The following is a 20,564-nucleotide window of genomic DNA, read 5'->3' on the forward strand; positions in this document are numbered from 1 at the left end:
AATTTACACAAACCTCATGAAGAGGCTCAAATTTTAGTGTCTTCTTCTTTTTTTTTCTTTCTACAGTGGTCATCACAAAGATATGCTACTTAGTCCAGTGCTTCTCAAAGTACCTATAATTAAAGACCAGCATTTATTTCCTTTAAAAAAATTCAATCTATCATGGACTGATGCTTTTTAAAAATGCTATAAGAATGAGTCTTTGAGGTATCAGTGCTCTTTGGTGTTGGAATCTGGTTGCATGTCTGTCTGTGTGTACCTATACCAACATGGCCTCAAATGGCTATATCCAACAAACAACCCAAAGCTATGGGGCCTACCCCACCCAGCCTGTGCAGGGTTATTCCCAACAGAGCAATCAGCCCTATGAACAACAGAGTTATGGTAGTAACAGCCAGTCAGGGGACACTCCAGTCTATGACCAGAGTGCCTATGCTTTTTATGGACAGACTAAGAACAACTATGACAGTCGACTCCCCAGAGATAAGGCTCAACTGGTGGCTATGGCAGTGGCCAGAGTTTTCAGTTGTCTTATGGGCAGCAGTCTACCCTGGCTATGGCCAGCAGCCAGCTCCTAGCAGCACCTCAAGAAGCTATGGTAGCCCGGCCAGCGTGACTCAGTGGTTGAGTGTCAACCTATGAACCAGGAGGTCACGATTCAATTCTTGGTCAGGGTGCATGCCTGGGATGTGGGCTCAATCCCCAGTGTGGGGCATGCAGGAGGCAGCCAATCAATGATTCTCTCCAATCACTGATGTTTCTATCTCTCTCTCTCTCCCTCTCCCTTCCTCTCTGAAATCAATAAAAATATTTTTTTAAAAGAGGCTATGGTATCAGTTATCAGAGCAACAAATATGGGCAGCCCAAGTGAAAGCTGTGATCAGCAGTCTGTCTATGGTGGATAGCAGCTTAGCTATGGACAGCAGCAAAGCTCTTAGAATCCTCCTCAGGGTTCTGGATATCAGGAGTACATCAGTAACAGTGGAGGTGGCAGAAGGGGCGCTGGAGGTAACTATGGCCAAGATCAGTCCTTCATGAGTGGTGGCAACAGTGACAGCAGGTATGGCAATCAGGATTAGAGTGGAGGTGGCTAGGGGGAAGGCCAGCATGACTGTGGGGGACAAGGTCGGGTCAGTGGCAGTGGTTACAACTGCAGCAGTGGTGACTATGAACCCAGAAGTCATGGAGGTGGCCATGGAGGTAGAAGTGGCATGGGCAGAAGTGACATGGTGGCTTCAAAATATTTGTTGGCCTTCAGGACTAAAGATCACGTCATGACTCTGAACAGGATAATTTAAACACCACCATCTTCATGCAAGGCCTGGGTGAGAATGTTACAATTGAGTCTATGACTGATTACTTCAAGCAGAATGGTATTATTAAGACAAATTGAAAACAGGATAACCCATGTTTAATCTGTACATAGACAGGGAATGGAGCAAGCTGAAGGGAGAGGCAATGGTATCATTTAATGATCCACCTGGTGCTAAAGCAGCTATTGACTGGTTTGATGGTAAAGAATTATCTGGGAATCCTATCAAGGTCTTATTTGTTATTTGGAAAGTAGATTTCAATTGGGTTGGTGGCAATGGTCATGGAGGCCGAGAGCTAGGAGGACCCATAGGCCATATATTATATATATGTTATATATATATATTAAATATATATATGTGTTATATATATATATATATATATATATATATATATAATTGATTTCAGAGAGGAAGGGAGAGGGAGAGAGAGACAGAAACATCAATGATGAGAGGCTCTCATGTCGGGGATAGCTATGGAGATGATTGTTGTGGTGGCAGAAGAGGCTATGATCAGAGCATCTACTGAAGCTGAGGTGGGGTCTTCAAAGGGGGCCAGGGTGGTGGGAACAGAGTGGCTTTAGCCCTGGCAAGATGGACTCTAGGAGTGACCACATATAGGATCACAGGGAGAGGTCAAATTAGCCTGCCTCCTGAGACTCTGGAACATGTTTTCCCCTCCCCACTGTGACTCTCATCTATATATATAAAAGCCTAAGTGACTGGCCGACTGGTGGACCCACCAACTAGCCAGTAGCTATGACACCACTTACCACCAGGAGGCAGATGCTCAATGAAGGAGCTGCTGAGCTATGGTCACGCACCTGGAACCAGAGAAGAGGGAGCCCAATTCTGGGGTGTGTCACCCAAGAATTGCCCTCTCTCAATCCGGGACCCCTCGGGGGATGTCAGAGAGCCGGTTTCAGCCTGATCCCCACAGGCCAGGTCGAAGGACCCCAATGGTGCATGAATCCATGCACTGGGCCTCTAGTTATTTTATAACCTTTCAACTCCTGATTACACACAGGGGTGAGGGCATGAGTAGGGGTGGGGGACAATGGGGGGATAAGGACATATATGTAATACCTTAATCAATAAAGAAAAAAATAAGATGAAAGACATTGTTTTAGTTAAATTAATAAAATAAAATACTATAAGAATTAATTACTATAAAATGATATTGACTAAAAATCAAACACATCCAAAATACAAGCCCCAATCCTATCTAATAAAAAGGGAATATGCTAATTGATCCTCATGCTGTCGCAAAGATGGTGGTGCCCACAGCCAATAAGGAGGGAATATGCTAATTGACTGCCCCTCCCTCAAAGATGGCAGCACCCACAGCCAATAAGGAGGGAATATGCTATTTGACTGCCACTCCCTCAAAGGTGGCACTGACCACAGCCACAAGATGACAGTGCCCAGTCCCCTCAGCCCCACCAGGGCAGCAGGCGCAGCAAGGCTGGGCCCATCTCCAGGCGGGCCTGGCCTTGTGGCGGGCCCAGCCTTGCCGCGTGCCGGCCTCCAGAGTCCCCCAGTCCCCTCAGGTCCCCAGCCACCCAGGGCCGGCCCAAGGCGCAGGCAAGCCTCGGATGGTGACTTCCCAGCTGATGCCTGAGGCGTAGGCAAGCCTCAGACGTTGGCTGCCCAGCTGCCCAGGGCTGCCTGAGGCTCAGGTAGCCAGGGCCGGCCGAGGCTTGTGCTGCTGACAGTGGCAGCAGCAGAGGTGTGATGGGGCGTCACCTTCCCCTGATCGCTGGGTCACTTCCTGCCCCTGAGGACTCCTAGACTGTGAAAGGGGCAGGCCAGGCTGAGTGACCCCCCCCCCCCACTCCAGTGCATGAATTTTCATGCACCAGGCCTCTAGTTTTTTAATAATTAGGTTCAACTTAAAAAAAAATACTCTGTTACATTGCTATAAATGTCTGTAAAAGCTAAGTCTCAATGTCTGATTTATGTCATCACAGACCATTAAAATACAGTTCACAGAGCAGCACTGGTCTGCAGCCCACACTTTTTAGTAGCATTGGTCAAGTCCACTTTGGTTCACGTAATCCTTATCACCCTCCTTTCAAAATGATACACAGAGTAGCATAGTATTTAAGAGTGCAGGATCTGATAACAGCCTTTCAATTCCTAGGGACAGAGTGGTGGAGTCAGTATTAATACCTTCCACATAGGATTGATATGAGGATTAAATGGGAATTTGTGTAAAGCATTTAACTGTGTAGAGCAGTGGTTCTCAACCTTTTTAATGCCGTGACCCTTTAATACAGTTCCTCATGTTGTGGTGACCCCCCAACCATAAAATTATTTTCGTTGCTACTTCATAACTGTAATTTTGCTACTGTTATGAATCTTAATGTAAATATCTGATATGCAGGATGTATTTTCATTGTTACAAATTGAACATAATTAAAGCATAGTGATTAATCACAAAAACAGTATGTAATTATATATGTGTTTTCTGATGGTCTTAGGCGACCCCTGTGAAAGGGTCGTTCAACCCCCAAAGAGGTCGCAACCCACAGGTTGAGAACCGCTGGTGTAGAGCCTCTTATAAGTGTTCAATAAATATTATTTTTCACCAATATCCACGTTGGATGGTAAACTTCTGCTTAATGTTTTGGAAGAGGCCTAAAAAAGTATAAATAAATATTTACACAATTCATTCTTTGAATGAGTCTAATTTCATTACCTTTTTAATAATGGTGCAATTGGATATTTGTGTTTTCTTTTGCCCAGAGGCTGATAAAACCAGTTCAATGAGTCAAGGGGCTTGAATATTGGCTGTCAAGGCTGCATTGGCTCATCCTTGAAATGAAAATGTTGTAACAGAGTGAAATGCTCAGTCTCTCTGACTTGTCTGTTCAACTCTGCTTTATTTCCAGGGCCTTCAGGCTAATAGCTTCTGCTGAGTCTTGCATATAGACATTCTAACCATTAGAGGAATTCTGCTTGTGGCTTGAGGAGATAAGGGAAGTATGTATTGTCTACCAAAGATTTGCAGGAAACTCGACCTGACTCACATCAATGAACACAATCTTTCTCAGACCCCTGTTTTTGTCTTTCGCTGTGTGTGTGTGTGTGTGTGTGTGTGTGTGTGTGTGTGTGTGTTATTAAAATTAATTTAAAGACAAGTGCTTGTAAGGGTTGGGTGTTTTAAAATTCTCAGAAATATAGAAAATAAGTGAAATGCTTTTCATAATCATGTGATCTGGGAAGATAATTAAAACTGGTTTTGAATTTGGTTTGGTTAAATAGGTCATGTTATTTCTGTTGCAAAGTTGGTCAGCAAGAAAAAAATGTAAGTAGGATAAAAAGTTTCTTTTAGGCTTACAATGGCTTTCTACTTCCCTTTGGTAAACTTGGAACTTTAAAGTTTTGTCAGCTAAATTAAATTATAGGTACTTATTGAATATCTGAGTCATTACTGTATAAGGGTCCTGGGAAAGAAAGTTTTATGTTAGTTCAAGCTTATTAAGATAAAAATAAATTTAATCAAGTAAGTGAATTTAAATATCAGATGTAAGCTGATGCAAAATTAGAGTTAGTTTCTTCTGAAAAGGACTATTGGTCTGAAACTATAATATTGTCTTAATCAGGTACTTGATTACTTAAGAAAATGGAATCTCCTCAAATGTCCAAACTTTCTGATATATTTTGACAAACTTCTCCAAATTTAAATTATAAATAGACTCTTAACCTGTGAATAACAGGTATTTAAGAAGGGCTCCTGAAACACCTCAAAAGATTTGTTCTCTCTCCTTACAAAAGAGAAATATTAAACTAATTAGGCTTGTTTCAGTGTTTTGAAATTACATGAAAAACATTGTGAAATAAAAAATAGCATTGAGCCTTCTTTATATTGTATTTATGTAAGTATATGTTACAAACGTTCCAGAAAAATATATGAAATTGCTGGAAATCTGAGCTTTCCTGAAATAACATGTCTGTCATAAAAACTGAGGGAGGGACACACTAAAATGACTGAACCTGAGTATCAGAGTGTGGCACATGTGGATGAAGTCCATTCTGTTTTTGCAAAAATGGCCCCTCATTGCCATCCTGATGTTCCTGTAAAATGGCAACAGTCTGTTCCTGAATCAGAGACATTAAGGTGGGTAAACAATAACTTTAAATTAAATATAGTCAGGGCTATGGAAAACCCAAGACAGCTGTTTATTTTTTTCCTGACTCCCTAGCATTTTCTCAGTTTTTTCATGCCTTTATTCAGCATAGTACATTTAAGCTGTTCTTCATTCAACTACCATTTAGTTTAGGTCAGGGGTCTTCAAACTACCACCTGCGGGCCACATGCAAATACAAATATTGTACTTGTTCCCGTTTTGTTTTTTTACTTCAAAATAAGATATGTGCAGTGTGCATAGTCATTTGTTCATAGTTTGTTTTTTTTAAACTATAGTCTGGCCCTCCAACGGTCTGAGGGACAGTGAACTGGCCCCCTGTTTAAAAAGTTTGAGGACCCCTGGTTTAGGTTATCAATATGTTCTTGCTTTTGTGTGTATGCTTTCTGAATTAGTTGAAGCTTTCTCCTGCCACAAGTCTGATTCTTAGAAAATGTGTTTCCCACTTGGGGTATACCTTCCACAATCTCTAGAGATTGGGGCACCCACTTACTTCACTGAGAAAAATCATATGAGCCTTGATGAACAGCCTTGCAAACTTCTTATAATTATCACTTACCCTATTGCCCTCAATTATCAGGCAAAGTCTGGAGAATGAATGGAAAAATTGAATTTAAGCACAGCAAATTTAATTATACAGGACTGATGAAAATGGTTATCCAGATAAAAAGAAACTTGTTTACCTATGACTTAGCCATTTGGTAAATTACACTTCTGTAAGCAGAATTAAAACATTTATTTTTTTCTCCCTACTTGATCTCTCCAGAATTCAGTAATAAGTGAATATTTTTATGACAATGTGATTATTTGAATAAGTTCAATAAGAATGTTAAACTGGTTTATTACCAAGACTTTGACTGGAATGTCATGTCTGAGAGAGACATGCATATACTTGGATATGACCAGAAGCCTTTGAGGAGTTAAGATTTACTTTGGAAGCCAATAAAAGCCCCTTTAGGAAGACAGCCTGATACCTTGTTTACATGGTTCACAGCAGACTTTACAGGTCAAGATCAAAGGTTGCTTCCTGGGAGATGCAAAGAAAGAACCTCAGGATACATTGGGAATATTGAGAAGAGAAGAATTTGCCCAAATCTATAGGTATTGCAGGAAAAGTCTGATGGCAAGTATATGGCTTAGCTTCTTAGCCTTGAGAGACAATTTAAAGCTAAATCTGAATACTACTTAGGAAAATTCCAGCAAAGCAGATTTAAAGGTGCCCATATGGTTAATTACTATTTTTTTTTTTTTTTTTTTTTTGCTGAATTTATACAAACAACCAGGCCAATTTTTTTGAAAGTAGATTTATTTTGCCGATAAATTAGTCTTAATTTGTCTATCTTTGGTAAAAATGGGGGTGATTATAGACAGAAAAGTATATTTCACATTTGATCTTAGCTGAAAGGCCAAGAAGTGATGAAAAGTATATTTCAATACACAGTATAATACATTTTGGTGGATATTAGATTCTAGTGCTATCCATTGTCTTTGAATTTTGTTTTGTTTTACATGATATAAATTTCAGAGAAATGGACACAACAGCTCATACTTAAATAATCTCAGTGATTGATGCTGTATAAGCCACACAGAAAGTTTACCTGAGCCCCAGATGCAAACCAAATCTTATGGAATTTAACCCATATAGTCAGCCATTTGGCCTGCTCTACTGTTCAAGCTCTAATATGCTAGCAAACCACCTCAGAGTCCTTGTGTTGAGTCCCTAGACCAAGCATGTCAAACTTGCGGCCTGCAGACCACATGTGGTCCACAACAAATACTCATTAACGATTACTCGTGTATTTTAATCCTTTGTATTCAGCATGTCTCTATCAAAATAAACCTACGTTTCTACGAAAATTGAAACTTTTGTGTGTTTTTTTTGCGGCCCACACAAACTTAAACCTTGTTTATGTGTCCCGTGTTAGCCTTTGAGTTTGACATACTTGCCTTAGACAATAGGATTGCTTTAGATTACTTGTAGAGTAACAAGGAAGTGTTTGCATGGTGGCCAACTTATCATGGTTTGGGTCCCAGGATACATATAACAAAAGTTACTCTTTTTTAAAAAATATGTATTTTATTGATTTTTTACAGAGAGGAAGGGAGAGGGATAGAGAGTTAGAAACATCGATGAGAGGGAAACATTGACCAGCTGCCTCCTGCACACCTCTCACTGGGGATGTGCCCGCAACCAAGGTACATGCCCTTGACTGGAATCGAACCCGGGACTCTGGAGTCCGCAGGCCGATGCTCTATCCGCTGAGCCAAACTGGTTAGGGCCAAAAGTTACTCTTTATTCTTTGTTTAAATTGAACACCCAGAATGCCCCTTATAAGTCTCAGGGACCATCATGGAAGAGGTGGGTGTGAGATTGTAAGAGTTAGATAAGAAGGGAACAATGGGCAGAGGAATCTGACTTCATATTAAAAGCTATTCCTCCCTCTTAAATAAACTGGACCTGGTTACCCAATTTCCCTCAAGACTGAGGAATAGCTCTAGCTGGTTTGGCTCAGTGGATAGAGCATCGGCCTGCGGACTGAAGGGTCCCAGGTACGATTCTGGCCAAGGGCACATGCCTGGGTTGCAGGCTCAATCCCAGTAGGGGCCATGCAGGAGGCAGCCGATCAATGATTCTATTCTCTCTAATCATTGATGTTTCTGTCCCTCTCTTTCCCTCTCCCTCCCTCTCTTAAATCAATAAAGAAATATATATACATATATATATATGTGTACATATATATGTATATATATTTTAAAGACGGAGAAATAAACAGCAAAAGAGGGTAATTGTAACAGAGTAAAATGCTTGGTCCTTCTGACTCCATCTTGATCAATTCTGCTTTGTTTTCAGGGCCTTCGGGCTAATAGCTTCTGCTGAGTCTTGCATATAGACATGCTAATCATCAGAGAAATTCTGCTTGTGGCTTGAGGAGATGAGGGAAGTGTGGATTGTCTACCAAAGATTTACAAGAAACCCTTGACCTGACTCACATCAATGAAGACAAATGAACACACTCTTCCTCAGACTCCTGTTTTTGTATCTGTATCTTGGTGTGTGCTGTTAAAAATTAATTTAAAGACAAGTGCTTGTAAGCATTGGGTGTTCTAAAATTCTTAGAAATATAGAAACTAAGTGAAATGCTTTTTATAATCATACTAGTGACCCAGTACACAGATTTGTGCACATTGAAAGGAAATTAATTAGAAGGTGGCCGGCGGGGCAGGACTGTGCAAGACAGACCAGACATGCCCTGGAGCCAACCTCCCGTGGTCCCTCCTTGGATGGCCACACCTGGGGTGGCGCTGTGGCTCAAAGGGCATCTGCGGAGTAAGCAGGGTCCCTCCAGCAGGTAGGGTCCCTTGGCCTGGCCTGCGGGGATTTGGCCAAAACCAGCTCTCTGACCCCCCGAGGGGTCCCGAAGCGTGAGAGGATCACTCTGCAAAGTTTCTGTCATACAGGGTATGGAATGCAAGCACAAGTGTTCAGTAAACCAGATTTGAGGCCTACAGTGCTCCAGCAATAACATAACCCATGGCTGAAGGTGGAATTGTGTGTGGCTCCACGAGGAATCAGACTCCCTCCTCTCTGGTTTCGGGGTACATCACCTGAGAACTGCCACTGTCAAGTCACTGCAGCTTAGCAGCTCTTGCATTGAGCATCTGCCCCCTGGTGGTCAGTGCACATCATAGCAACTGGTCGAACAATCAGACACTTAGCATATTAGCCTTTTATATGTATAGATGATCTGGAATAAGGGAAGCATATATTGTTTATCAAAGATTTGTAGGAATCTTATGACTGGACTCACATCAGCTAGTACCAGTGTTCTTTGGACTCCTGCTGGCACCCAGATGTCTATGTTGGTCAATCACCTCTTGCACCTCCCATTCCCCCTTCCCTTGACATAAAAGAAGCCTCAACTTTGTACTTTTTTAGGATGGGTTTGAGGAACCAGTAGGTCTCCCATCTTTTTCATTTGCACCTTCTCAATCAATAAACGTTTCCTTACTCCCAACCCTGAAATGTTAGTTTTGGCCTTTTGAAGCATCAGGCACATGGACTTTGGACTGATAGCAATATGAGTTTCTTGGGTAAGTTCTAGAAAAATAGTCTTGTCAAAATTTCAGTTATAAATAGCTATAAATGCTCATAGTAAAAAAATCTAGCCTCAGTGGATCACTGTGAATGTCTCTGGGAACATTTGCAAAGTTGGCTAGTGTTGCCCAATATTGTCTCCTAAAATATTGATTCTATTGCCTATAAGAAAAGAAGGCATAGAAAGCATTCAGGAACACCTTGGAGTGAGGAAGGGTGAGTTGGGGTGCCCTGGAGCCTATAATGTACCTAGCTGGCTTGGGTCAGGAAGCAAAGTGTGCCAAATGGCCTTGTAACAGGGTCACAGAAATTTATACTTGTCAGACAAGCAGCTGACTGTTTCAAGCCCTCCCCTCCCCCTGGAATTTTCTCTTCTGCAGATTTCCAGTGCCAGCTAAATCCACTTACTTATAAAAAAGCAATAACAAAGCTACACCTGAATGGCATAGAACATTAACTAATTGTAACCCCATATCAAACAAACAAACATGCTTTTCAGAAAGGTAGAGCTAATGGAAATAAATCTGATTTGCTCTCATTACTCTGCACTGTTTAGTCTGAGGGCTAAATCTGAGGTGGTTTGGGTTATGGGGGCTGTTTAGAGCACATCTCTGTGGTGAAATGTTTCCTGCTCTATGGTGAAATGAACTGACTTTATTTTTTCCATTTTAGTCTGGTAAAAGCTACAAGTTTGAAGTTATGAATTTACTTCAAGACACTGTAAAGTTGATTCTGGTATGGTATAAGGAGAATACTATCTTGAGAGAAGTGAGCCAAAATTCTCAGATTAAATTTGGTGTTCAGCAGAGGAAATAAACTCAATAACAATTCAGAGTGAGGAGTTGAGGTTGTGTTGTAATTTCAGGGTTTCAATAGGTCATATGTTGTGTTCATCTCTGAATTTATTTATTATGAAGCCACATGAATTCTCACTGATGGCAGGGAAAGGGGCTTAAGAACTACCAAAATGGAAGGAAAATTTTCACATTGTTATATTAAAGAGAAAGCTGAGCGATGAGTGAAATATTTACCCCCCAGAAACAAGGGCATCTGGCAGGTCCTTGACAAAACTGAAAAGAAACAAAGAATGTTAATTATGAAATCCCTGTTCAAAATTAAAAGCCATTCTTGTTTGTTATCTAATGACTAAAAATGATGCATATTTACCTGGAATATGAGCTGCAATGCCTGTTGCACTGTCCTTCACTTTTTGAAATGAGTGGGGAGGATTGGTATTTTAACAATTGAAATAAAATTACTCTTCCACTGTTCTCAACCCTCTCACTGGGTGATTTGTCATGCATTTGCTTTGAAATGATCAACTTCCTGGTCAGAAGCTTCACCTGGGAAATCTTGCTCTCTGTAGCCACATATTCAAATTCAATTAGAGAGACTATGAGAAAATAATAGAAGAGTCATTTAAGGGGAAGTCAGTTTTTTGATAAGACAGAACTATAGGGTGTCCCCGAGGAGGCATTTTCTTGTGTAATTTTCTAAAAAGACAGTATAAAGCAGACATTAAGTGAATGAGAACAACTTGGTTCTGATCCAATGGAGTCCTTGGGTGGCTAGGGCCACAGTAAGGGAATACTTGGCTAAAAATATCCTTGCAACCTACAGCTGCCAAGCACACTATAGATGCCACTAATGTTCCCAGAGCATTTAGCCCCCACCTAAACCCTAAATTCCATATGTCTTAGATGATTCACCTGACTGTGTTCTTCCTACCATTTTAAGCATGTTTTTGTTCATTCATTTGTACTTCATATTAAGTGGCATTTAATTGTGTAGGAGTCCTCTTTGGTTAACAAGTGACAATCCTCTGAAGACATCCAAGTCTTTATTTATTTATTTTTGGCTAAGTAAACATTCTCAGCTAGGAAGAGTCATTGGTTTTAATATTCTTGTCTCTGTTGCCTCTTTTTGGTCAGACCTTCAACCAGATTCTTGAGCAGTGTCTACTTTCCCGGTGTCCCTGTTAACAGTGAATGGCACCAGATGTTAGATCTTGGTTTTCGAGTTCTGGCTAAGAAAGAATTCAGATCCAAGACTCAAATACAAGTGAAAGTTGGTTTAGAAAGTCAGAGAGGTATAAAATGTGAGCTTTAGAAGAAGGGAGCCAACTGGGTTTCATGGGTTCAGGAAACAAGTTACAGAGGTGAAAGCCTTTGGAGCTTAGGAGAGAGAAAGCAAAAGTATGTGTCTTGGGTGAAGAAAGGTTCAGGCTTGCTCAAGAGAGAGTGAAGCAAAAAAGAAAAGAAGGAGGTGGGGAAAGCATGGGAGAGAGAGAGAGAGAGAGAGAGAGAGAGAGAGAGAGAGAGAGAGAGAACAAGCATGGGCGCTGGGTCCTTCGTCTTAAGGGCTCTTATCTGGAGGTCTCAGAATGTGATCTCAATAGAATATTCATTAGCTTTCCCGATATGTCTCCTCAGGGTTGTGGGGCAGGGGATCATTAGTCATCACAGCAGGTCCTAATGCAGCCATGGGGTCTCTTCTGGTTTTGCTGGTTTTCTGGGCCAGGAGCTGAAACACAACTGAGACCTACATGTTATTTCTAGTTTGACTAAAACTCTGTCTCTATAGTCAACAGATATGAGGCTTTATTCCTAAGATGATTTGATAGGAATCAGAACCTCATTTTCTTGAGGGCTTAATGCTTACGGGAGTGGTTGTGCAAGGGCTTGTCCTATGTGGCTATTCTCTGGCCCCCTTGTTCCTCCTCTAAGGGGATTTACCACAAGACTAGTGAGATGCTAGGAGAGGAAAGGTCAGGGAATGTCTGAACCACATGACCATGATATGCTATGGGAGGAAAGGTCACCCTGTGTGTGTGGTCCCACCCTACAATACTTATCTTCCCAGTTTTGCCTTTTTCTAGGCACCTCGGACTTTCTACCCTGGTGACCTTCTGTACCTGGCCTATAGTTCCTACTCCGCTCATGTCTGTCTGTCTAACTGCCTACCATATCATGATTATTAAACGGGAGTTCATTACATTCAGGGTGAACCCTCTAGATACATTAACTATTAGAAAGGGTTTCTAAACCTCACTTGGCATTCGGAGGAAATGCAAGGGCCTCTTAATCCATGCTTAGACTATGGATTTGGGATAAGTATACTTAGTGATCTAAAAAAAGTTTGGGGGTATCAAAGCTAGACACTTTGTTACTGGGATATAGAGAGAAAATATTTATTATACTTAACACTTGTATAACACTCATTTTATAGTTTTCAACGTGTTTTAACATTGTCTCATTAAATTCTCCCAACCTGTGAAGTTACAAAGTAGATATTCCCATAAGAAAACTAAAGTTAGAAGATGAATTAAGGAAGTTAAGTAACTTCCTTAAATGTACTTTTTCAACTCACTCAACTGTGAGGGAAACTTTAGCACAAAAGAGGATTTATTTGTTCACATAATTGCATGGTACTTGGTAGAATTGAAGGGCGAAAAACTTGCCAAGGTTTAGGGCCTCAGAGGTTGAAATAAGAATTCAACATCGCCAGAACTTTCTCTGCACTCATCTTTACTTCTTGTCTCTGCTGGGATTCATTCTATAGACAGGTTCTCTTTATATGCTGGGAAAGATGGTGGGTAATAGCCCCAATCACATATCCTACAACTCCGGATCAAAGTGAGGAAAGCCTTTTCTTGAAACAATTTTGGGTAAAGATTTCAGTTCACTCATTTTAGGTCATGTGCCCTCTCCCTTGGACCAATCACTGTTTCCTGGGCTACTCAGTGCTATGGTTGGGCCAGGTCTGGATCATCTGCCCACTCTCGTAGGCCAACAGGTTTGGGTGTGGGAACACTGTGATTGACAGCTTCACAAAAAAATAGGGAGAAAGTTCTTGAAAGGGAAGGGGATTGTGTTACTGGTGAAGAAGAATGTCAAAGTGTGGGGATAGACAAAAACTATAGCTATCCACTCCACCAAAATTCTAGAAAATCCAGGGAACTCTTTCCAAAATACCATGCTAGAAGAGAGTGAGAAGAAACAAACTGATTGAATACACAAGAGAGTATATAAGGAATTTTAGTTATTTTTCAGCCCTTAGTCATTATTTTTGAGAAGTCATGAAGAAAAGATGGATTTAGAAATACGTAAAAGTCTGTGCACAACCCAGAATTGAACAGGAAACTTCTCTTGAAAACAATGATGTTTGGAAAGTTAAGAGAGGCCAATATAACTCTGATACCAAAACCTCGCAAGGATAACAAAAAAAGAAAATTAGACACTAATATCTCTGATGAATACAGATGCAAAAATTCTAAACAAAATACTAGCAAATCAAATACAACAGTGCATCAAAAAATACATCACAATAAAGTGAGGTTCATTTCAGGGGCACAAGAATGACTCAATCAATGTAATATATCATATTAACAAAATAAAGGATAGGTAAGAGTTCTTTCTTTTTTTACAGCAGCATAGTATTCCATTGTGTAGATGTACCACTGTTTTTTTTTAAATATATTTTATTGATTTTTTACAGAGAGGAAGAGAGAGGGACAGAGAGTTAGAAACATCAGTGAGAGAGAAACATCGATCGGCTGCCTCCTGCACACCCCCTACTGGAGATGTGCCCGCAACCAAGGTACATGCCTTGACTGGAATCAAACCTGGGACCCTTCAGTCTGCAGGATGACGCTCTATCCACTGAGCCAAACTGGTCAGGGCGATGTACCACAGATTTCTAATCCACTCATCTGCTGATGGGCACTTCGGCTGTTTCCAAATCTTACCTATTGTAAATTGTGCTGCTATGAACATAGGGGTACATATATTCTTTTTGATTGGTGTTCTGAGTTCTTGGGATATATTCCTAGAAGTGGAATTACTGGGTCAAATGGGAGCTCCATTTTTAATTTTTTGAGAAAACTCCATACTGTTTTCCACAGTGTCTGTACCAGTCTGTATTCCCACCAGCAGTGTACGAGGGTTCCTTTTTCTCCACATCCTCATTTGCAACAGCATGGATAGAACTAGAGAGCATTAAGCTAAGTGAAATAAGCCAGTCTGAGAAAGATGAATATCACATGATCTCACTCATTTGTGGAATATAATGAACAACATAAACTGATAAACAAAAATAGATCCAGAGACATAGAAGCATCAAACAGACCATCAAACCTCAGAGGGAAAGCAGGGGAGGGGGAGGGTAAGAGATCAACCAAAGGACTTGTATTCATGTATATGAGCAGGACCAATGGACACAGACAATAAGGAGGTGGGAGCATGTGCTGGGGGGCAGGAGTGGGCAGGGAGAGGTCAATGGGAAAAAGGAGACATATGTAAAACTTACAACAATAAAGAATTAAAAAATAAAAAAGAATAAAATTATATGATATTATCAATAGATGCAGAAAAAGCATTTGATAAGATATCATATCCATTTATAATTAATACACTCAATAAAATGGGTATAGAAGGAAAGTACCTCAACATAATAAAGGCCATATGTGACAAACCCTCAGCCAATATTATAATCAATTGTGGAAAAACTAAAATCTTTTTGTCTTAAATCAGGAGAAAGACAAGGATGTCTACTCTCACCACTCTTATTCCACATAGTTCTGGAACAGTAAAGTTTCAGGATACAGTAAAGTTGCAGGATACAATTATACAAAAATCTATTGCCTTTCTGTATACTAACAACAAAAATATCAGAAAATGAAATGAAAAAAATAATTCCTTTTGCAATTGCAACCAAAAGAATAAAATACCTAGGAATAAACTTAACAAAGTAGGTGAAAGACCTCTATACTGAAAATTGCAAAGCATTATTAAAAGATATTGCAAAAGACACAACAAAATGAAAAAATATTCCATGTTCATTGATTGGAAGAATCAACATAGTTAGAATGGCCACATTACCCAAAACAATATACAGATTTAATGCAATTGCCATCAAAATCCCAATGTCATTTTTAAAGAAATATAACAAAAAATCATCAGGTTTGTATGGAACCACAAAAGACACCACATAGCCAAAGCAATCCTGAGAAAAAAGAGTGAAGCTGGAGATATCACACCATTGGACCTGAAATTATACTACAGAGCTATAATAATCAAAACAGCATGGTACTGACAGAGAAACAGACACACAGAGCAATGGAACAGAATAGAGAACCCAGCTATAAAACTATATATATATAATTTTTGACAAAAGACCCAGAAACACACAATGGAGTAAAGATAGTCTTCAATAAATGGTGCTGGGAAAACTGGAAAGCCACATGCAAATGAAAGAAACAGGATTAGAGTTTGTCCCCATGTACAAAAATGTATGGACCTTGGTCATAGAGAGCATTTTATGAACTTGACCCCAAAGGCAAGGGAAGTAAAGGCAAAAATAAATGAATGGGATTATATCAAACTACATCTGCACAGCAAAAGAAACTGACAACAAAACAAAGGGGCAGCCAACTGAATGGAAATGATATTTGCAAACAATAGCTAAGACAAAGGTTTAATATCCAAAGTATGTAAATAACTCATAAAACTCAGCACCAAACAAACAACCCTATAAAAAAATAGACAGAAAATCTGAACAGATACCCATCCAAAGAAGACATACAAATAGCCAACATATGAAAAGATGTTCAACCTCACCAGCAATTAGGGAAATGCAAACCAAAACTACAATGAGATATCACCTCACGCCTGTTAGGATGGCTATTGCAACAAAACAAGTAACGCCCTGGCTGGTGTGGCTCAGGTGATTGAGTGTTGTCCCATGCACTGAAAGGTTGCTGCTTTGATTCTCGGTCAGGGCACATGCCTGGGTTGTGGGCTGGATCCCCAGTAGGGGGTGTGCAGGAGGCAGCTGATCAATATTACTCTCTTATGTTTCTTTCTCTCTCTAAAAAAGAAAAAAATCAATAAAAATCTTTTAGAAAGACAAGTATTAACAAGCATTGGTGAGGTTGTAAAGAAAAGAGAATCCTCATTAACTGCTAGTGAGAATGTAGCTTGGTACAACCACCATGGAAAATAGTCTGGTGATTCCTCAAAAAAATTAAGAATAGTTACCATATAACCCAGCAATCCTTCCCCTAGGCATATATCTGAAAGACTCAAAAACATGCATTCACAAAGATATATGCACCCCTATGTGCATTGTAGCATTATTCATGGTGGCCAAGACATGGAGACAACTAAGGTCTCCTTTGATAGAGGATTGGATAAAGAAGATGTGGTACATATACACAATGGAATACTACTCAGCTAAGAAAAGACAAAATACTGTCATTTGTGACAACATGAAATGACCTTAAGAATGTTGTGCTAAGCAAAATAAGTCAGTCAGAAAAAGCTAGGAACCATATGATTTCACTCATATATGGAATAAAAAACAAACTCATGGACACAAACAGCAGTGTGGTAGTTGACAGAGGGAAGGGGATGGGAGATGAAGGGGACCTAATATATGGTGACAGAAGATGATCTGACTTTGAGTGGTGGGCACACAGTGCAATATACAGATCTTGTATCATAGAAATCTACACCTAAACCTATATGATCGTATTAACCAATGTCACCCCAATAAATTTAATAAAAAATAAAATAAAATAAAAGTAGCACTGAAATAGTGAATAAGAAAATTAAAAGACAGTTCTTAAACATTTTTATCTGAAGAGCCTCTTATACTCCTGAACATTATTAAGAACTCCAAAGATCTTTTGTTTATGTGATTTATAGCTTATCTATATTTATATTAAAACTAAGACATTTAATTGCATGTTACATAAAAATAGCAGTTTAATGAAAAATAATTATAATTTCTACTTCTTTATCAATGACATTCTTAAGAAAAATGCTATTTCTTTTTCTTTGAGTGCATGGTGGTAAAGAATACAATGTCTAGTAGTATAGTTTTATGCCTCTGCCTTGATTCATGCTTAGGCACCAGCAATCTTACCCACCACTGCCTTCTCACTGTCAGCACAAATGCCAACACTCTGAAAAAAGCAAATAATATTTCTGTATTATTAGGAAGGTAATTTTGACTTCTCCAACACTGTCCAAGGGTCATAGGAACCCCCAACTTTCTGTGGGCTACACTTTGAGAACCAGAACTGCTGCTGCAGGAGAGATCATCAAATAATCCATTTACTCATCTAGAGTAGCATTAAGTACTGCATAGCAAGTCATTCCATGACATTTTAATTTCTCTTTTTGATAGAAAAGTGGGCCAAGGCGTTAAGAGTGAAACAGTATCGCCCTAACCGGTTTGGCTCAGTAGATAGAGCGTCGGCCTGCGGACTGAAGGGCCCCAGGTTCGATTCCGGTCAAGGGCATGTGCCTTGGTTGTGGGCACATTCCCAGTGGGAGGTGTGCAGGAGGCAGCTGATCCATGTTTCTCTCTCATCGATGTTTCTAACTCTCTAGCCCTCTCACTTCCTCTCTGTAAAAAAATCAATACAATGTATTTTTTTAAAAAGAGTGAAACAGTATCATTGTAATAAAATCACTTTGAAACTTTTAAAAGGTCTTTTTAGGTTTACACAGTCACCAACATATGAAAGCGTTTGCTAAGTTTGCAGTTCCCTAGAACAGATCCCTGTTTCTTCTAAGGGTTTAAAATGTAAGCAAAATTGTTTTTTTTTCTATTTTTTAAAATATATTTTTATTGACTTCAGAGAGGGAGGGAGAGGGAGAGAGAGAGAGAAACATCAATGATGAGAGAGAATCATTGATTGGTTGCCTCCTGCATGCCTCCTACTGGGGACTGAGCCCGCAACCTGGGCATGTGCCTTGATGGAGAATCAAACTGTGCCCTCCTGGTTAATAGGTCACCGCTCAACCACTAAGCCACGCCAGATGGGCACAACATGTTTTTTTAAATGAGCTCATATTTAAACAATTGAATTTATTATGCCAAATACTCAGATCTAGTTTATTGTCACAGTCTTGCCCATGACATCATCTTCAAGATGAACAGCACAAGGGGGCAACATCTGTCTGAAAATCCACCCCCTCCCCCCCAAAAAATAAAAAGACTTTTACTGGCTCCTTATTAACTTGGAAGTGCTGTGCAACATGTTTCACAGGCTGAGCCCTAGTAATGATCTATCAAATCCACCTATGATTCCAAAAAGAACTAGACTGAACAATATATTTGCATGTAGCTCTAACCAGGGAACTTGGTTAAATTGGGACTGCATACTGGAAACAGGCCAGGTAATTTTTTGAAAAGTGTATCAGCCCACTGGATAGAGTTTTGGGGCATAGAATGTCTAGAGGCAGTTTTGTTATTATACATTTACTTCTGTTTATTTAATATCTACCTTTCGCATTCACCACAATATCCAGAGTCTGTCATAGAGCAGTGTTCAGTAAATATTTGCTGAATAAATAAATAATTGATTGCTACTACATGGTCTTTCATTGTCTGACCTTTACCCACCTTCCCAGACCCATCTCCCATCATGTTCTACCAGGCACTTCTGCACTCACATTATATTGACCTTATTTTAATGCACCATACTTTCTACCATCAAAGAGCCTATGATGTTTTATTTGCTTATAATGGCCTCCCACCTTATTCCCTAATTATTACTCATTTGTCAGATATCAGCTCAAGTTTTAGGTTTAGGTTCCTAGAAAAGCCTACCTTGAGCCCCATGACTAGAGCAAACCTCCTCTTATAAGCTTTGGCAGGACCTCGCTCAGGTGCATTTAATTTGTTTGTGTGGTTATTTGGCTGATGTTAGTCCTTATCCTTACCTGATACTACGTTACATGAAGGTAGGTACATGTTTTCACTCAGTATTGTAGGTGACAGCACAGTGCCTGGGGCATGGTCAGTGTTTCACCATTATGTGTTAAATGAAAGAGAATAAATGGACTGTGTTGTTCTCTTGTCATGTAAGGCACCTAATACTATTTAGGATGGAGGAAGAACATTAGAGGAGTCATTCTAATTCTCTCATTTCTTCAATTCTTCTTACTCCCTTTATTCTCCTCCCAGTTTGTTTTCTGTAGTTACTCAGCTGAAGTGGCCATTAGAACCCTGATAGTCTAGGACAATTATTTAGAGTTGGGATGGGAAAACTACTGCACATGAGCCAAATCTGGCCCAAAGCCTGTTTTGGAAAATAAAGTTTTATTAAAAACCAGCTATGCCCATTCATTTGTGTATTCTGTGCCCTGCAGCAGCAGAATTGAGAAACTGCAAAAGAAACTGTCTGTCCTGTGAAGTTAAAATATCTTCAATCTGGCCCTTTACAGAGAAAGTTTACCAAACCGCCCCCCTTTCTTTTACAGAAATGTTTTGGTTTTTAAAAAATATATTTTTATTGATTATTTTTACAGAGAGGAAGGGAGAGGTATAGAGAGTTAGAACCTTTCAGTCTGCAGGTCGATGCTCTATCCACTGAGCCAAACCGGTTAGGGCCAGAAATGTTTTTTTGAAGACCCTGTATCATAAACTTTCCATAGATTGCGGGACTTCCTACTTTCACAGTTATAAAGATCAGTTTGTATGAGGGCTTGACACAAAAAGGTATTAGGCAACTAATAGTCTTTCCACATAATCTTCACAAAAGAAGGTATTCTTTGATTCATAGCCAGATTTGCTCCTTTATAAAGCTTGCAAATTTTGAGTTTCTTGCACAATAATAGCTAATATTTATCGAGCACTCACAATGAACTGAGTTTAGTTCTAAGCACTTTACATAGGATTACCTCATTTATTCCTCACAATAACTCTATGGTATTATTATTATTATTATTATTATTATTATTATTATTATCATGTTCCTGATTTACAGATGAGAACAGTAAGGCACAGAAACGTTAAAAAAAAAAAACATGCCAATGTCACACAACTTGTGAAGGTACTTGAGCAAGAATTTGATTTGGAGGACTCTGATTCCTGACAGGATCTGTGCTTTTAACCACTCCACCACCCTGCCTGTCTAATTCTTTTCTCCAAAAGAGCAATCCTATTTATGATTTCTAAATATGGGGACAGTTTATGTACTGTTGTTTCCAAGTG

At 39.7% G+C, this 20,564-nt stretch overlaps 1 pseudogene; it reads left to right on the forward strand.

The window, feature by feature from the left end:
• The first annotated feature begins 269 nt into the window (after positions 1–269).
• On the forward strand, positions 270–6,166 carry LOC118653402 (annotated as a pseudogene).
• The last annotated feature ends 14,398 nt before the right edge of the window (positions 6,167–20,564 follow it).

Source organism: Myotis myotis, unplaced genomic scaffold (assembly GCF_014108235.1).
Source record: "Myotis myotis isolate mMyoMyo1 unplaced genomic scaffold, mMyoMyo1.p scaffold_m19_p_4, whole genome shotgun sequence".
Lineage (NCBI taxonomy): Eukaryota > Metazoa > Chordata > Mammalia > Chiroptera > Vespertilionidae > Myotis > Myotis myotis.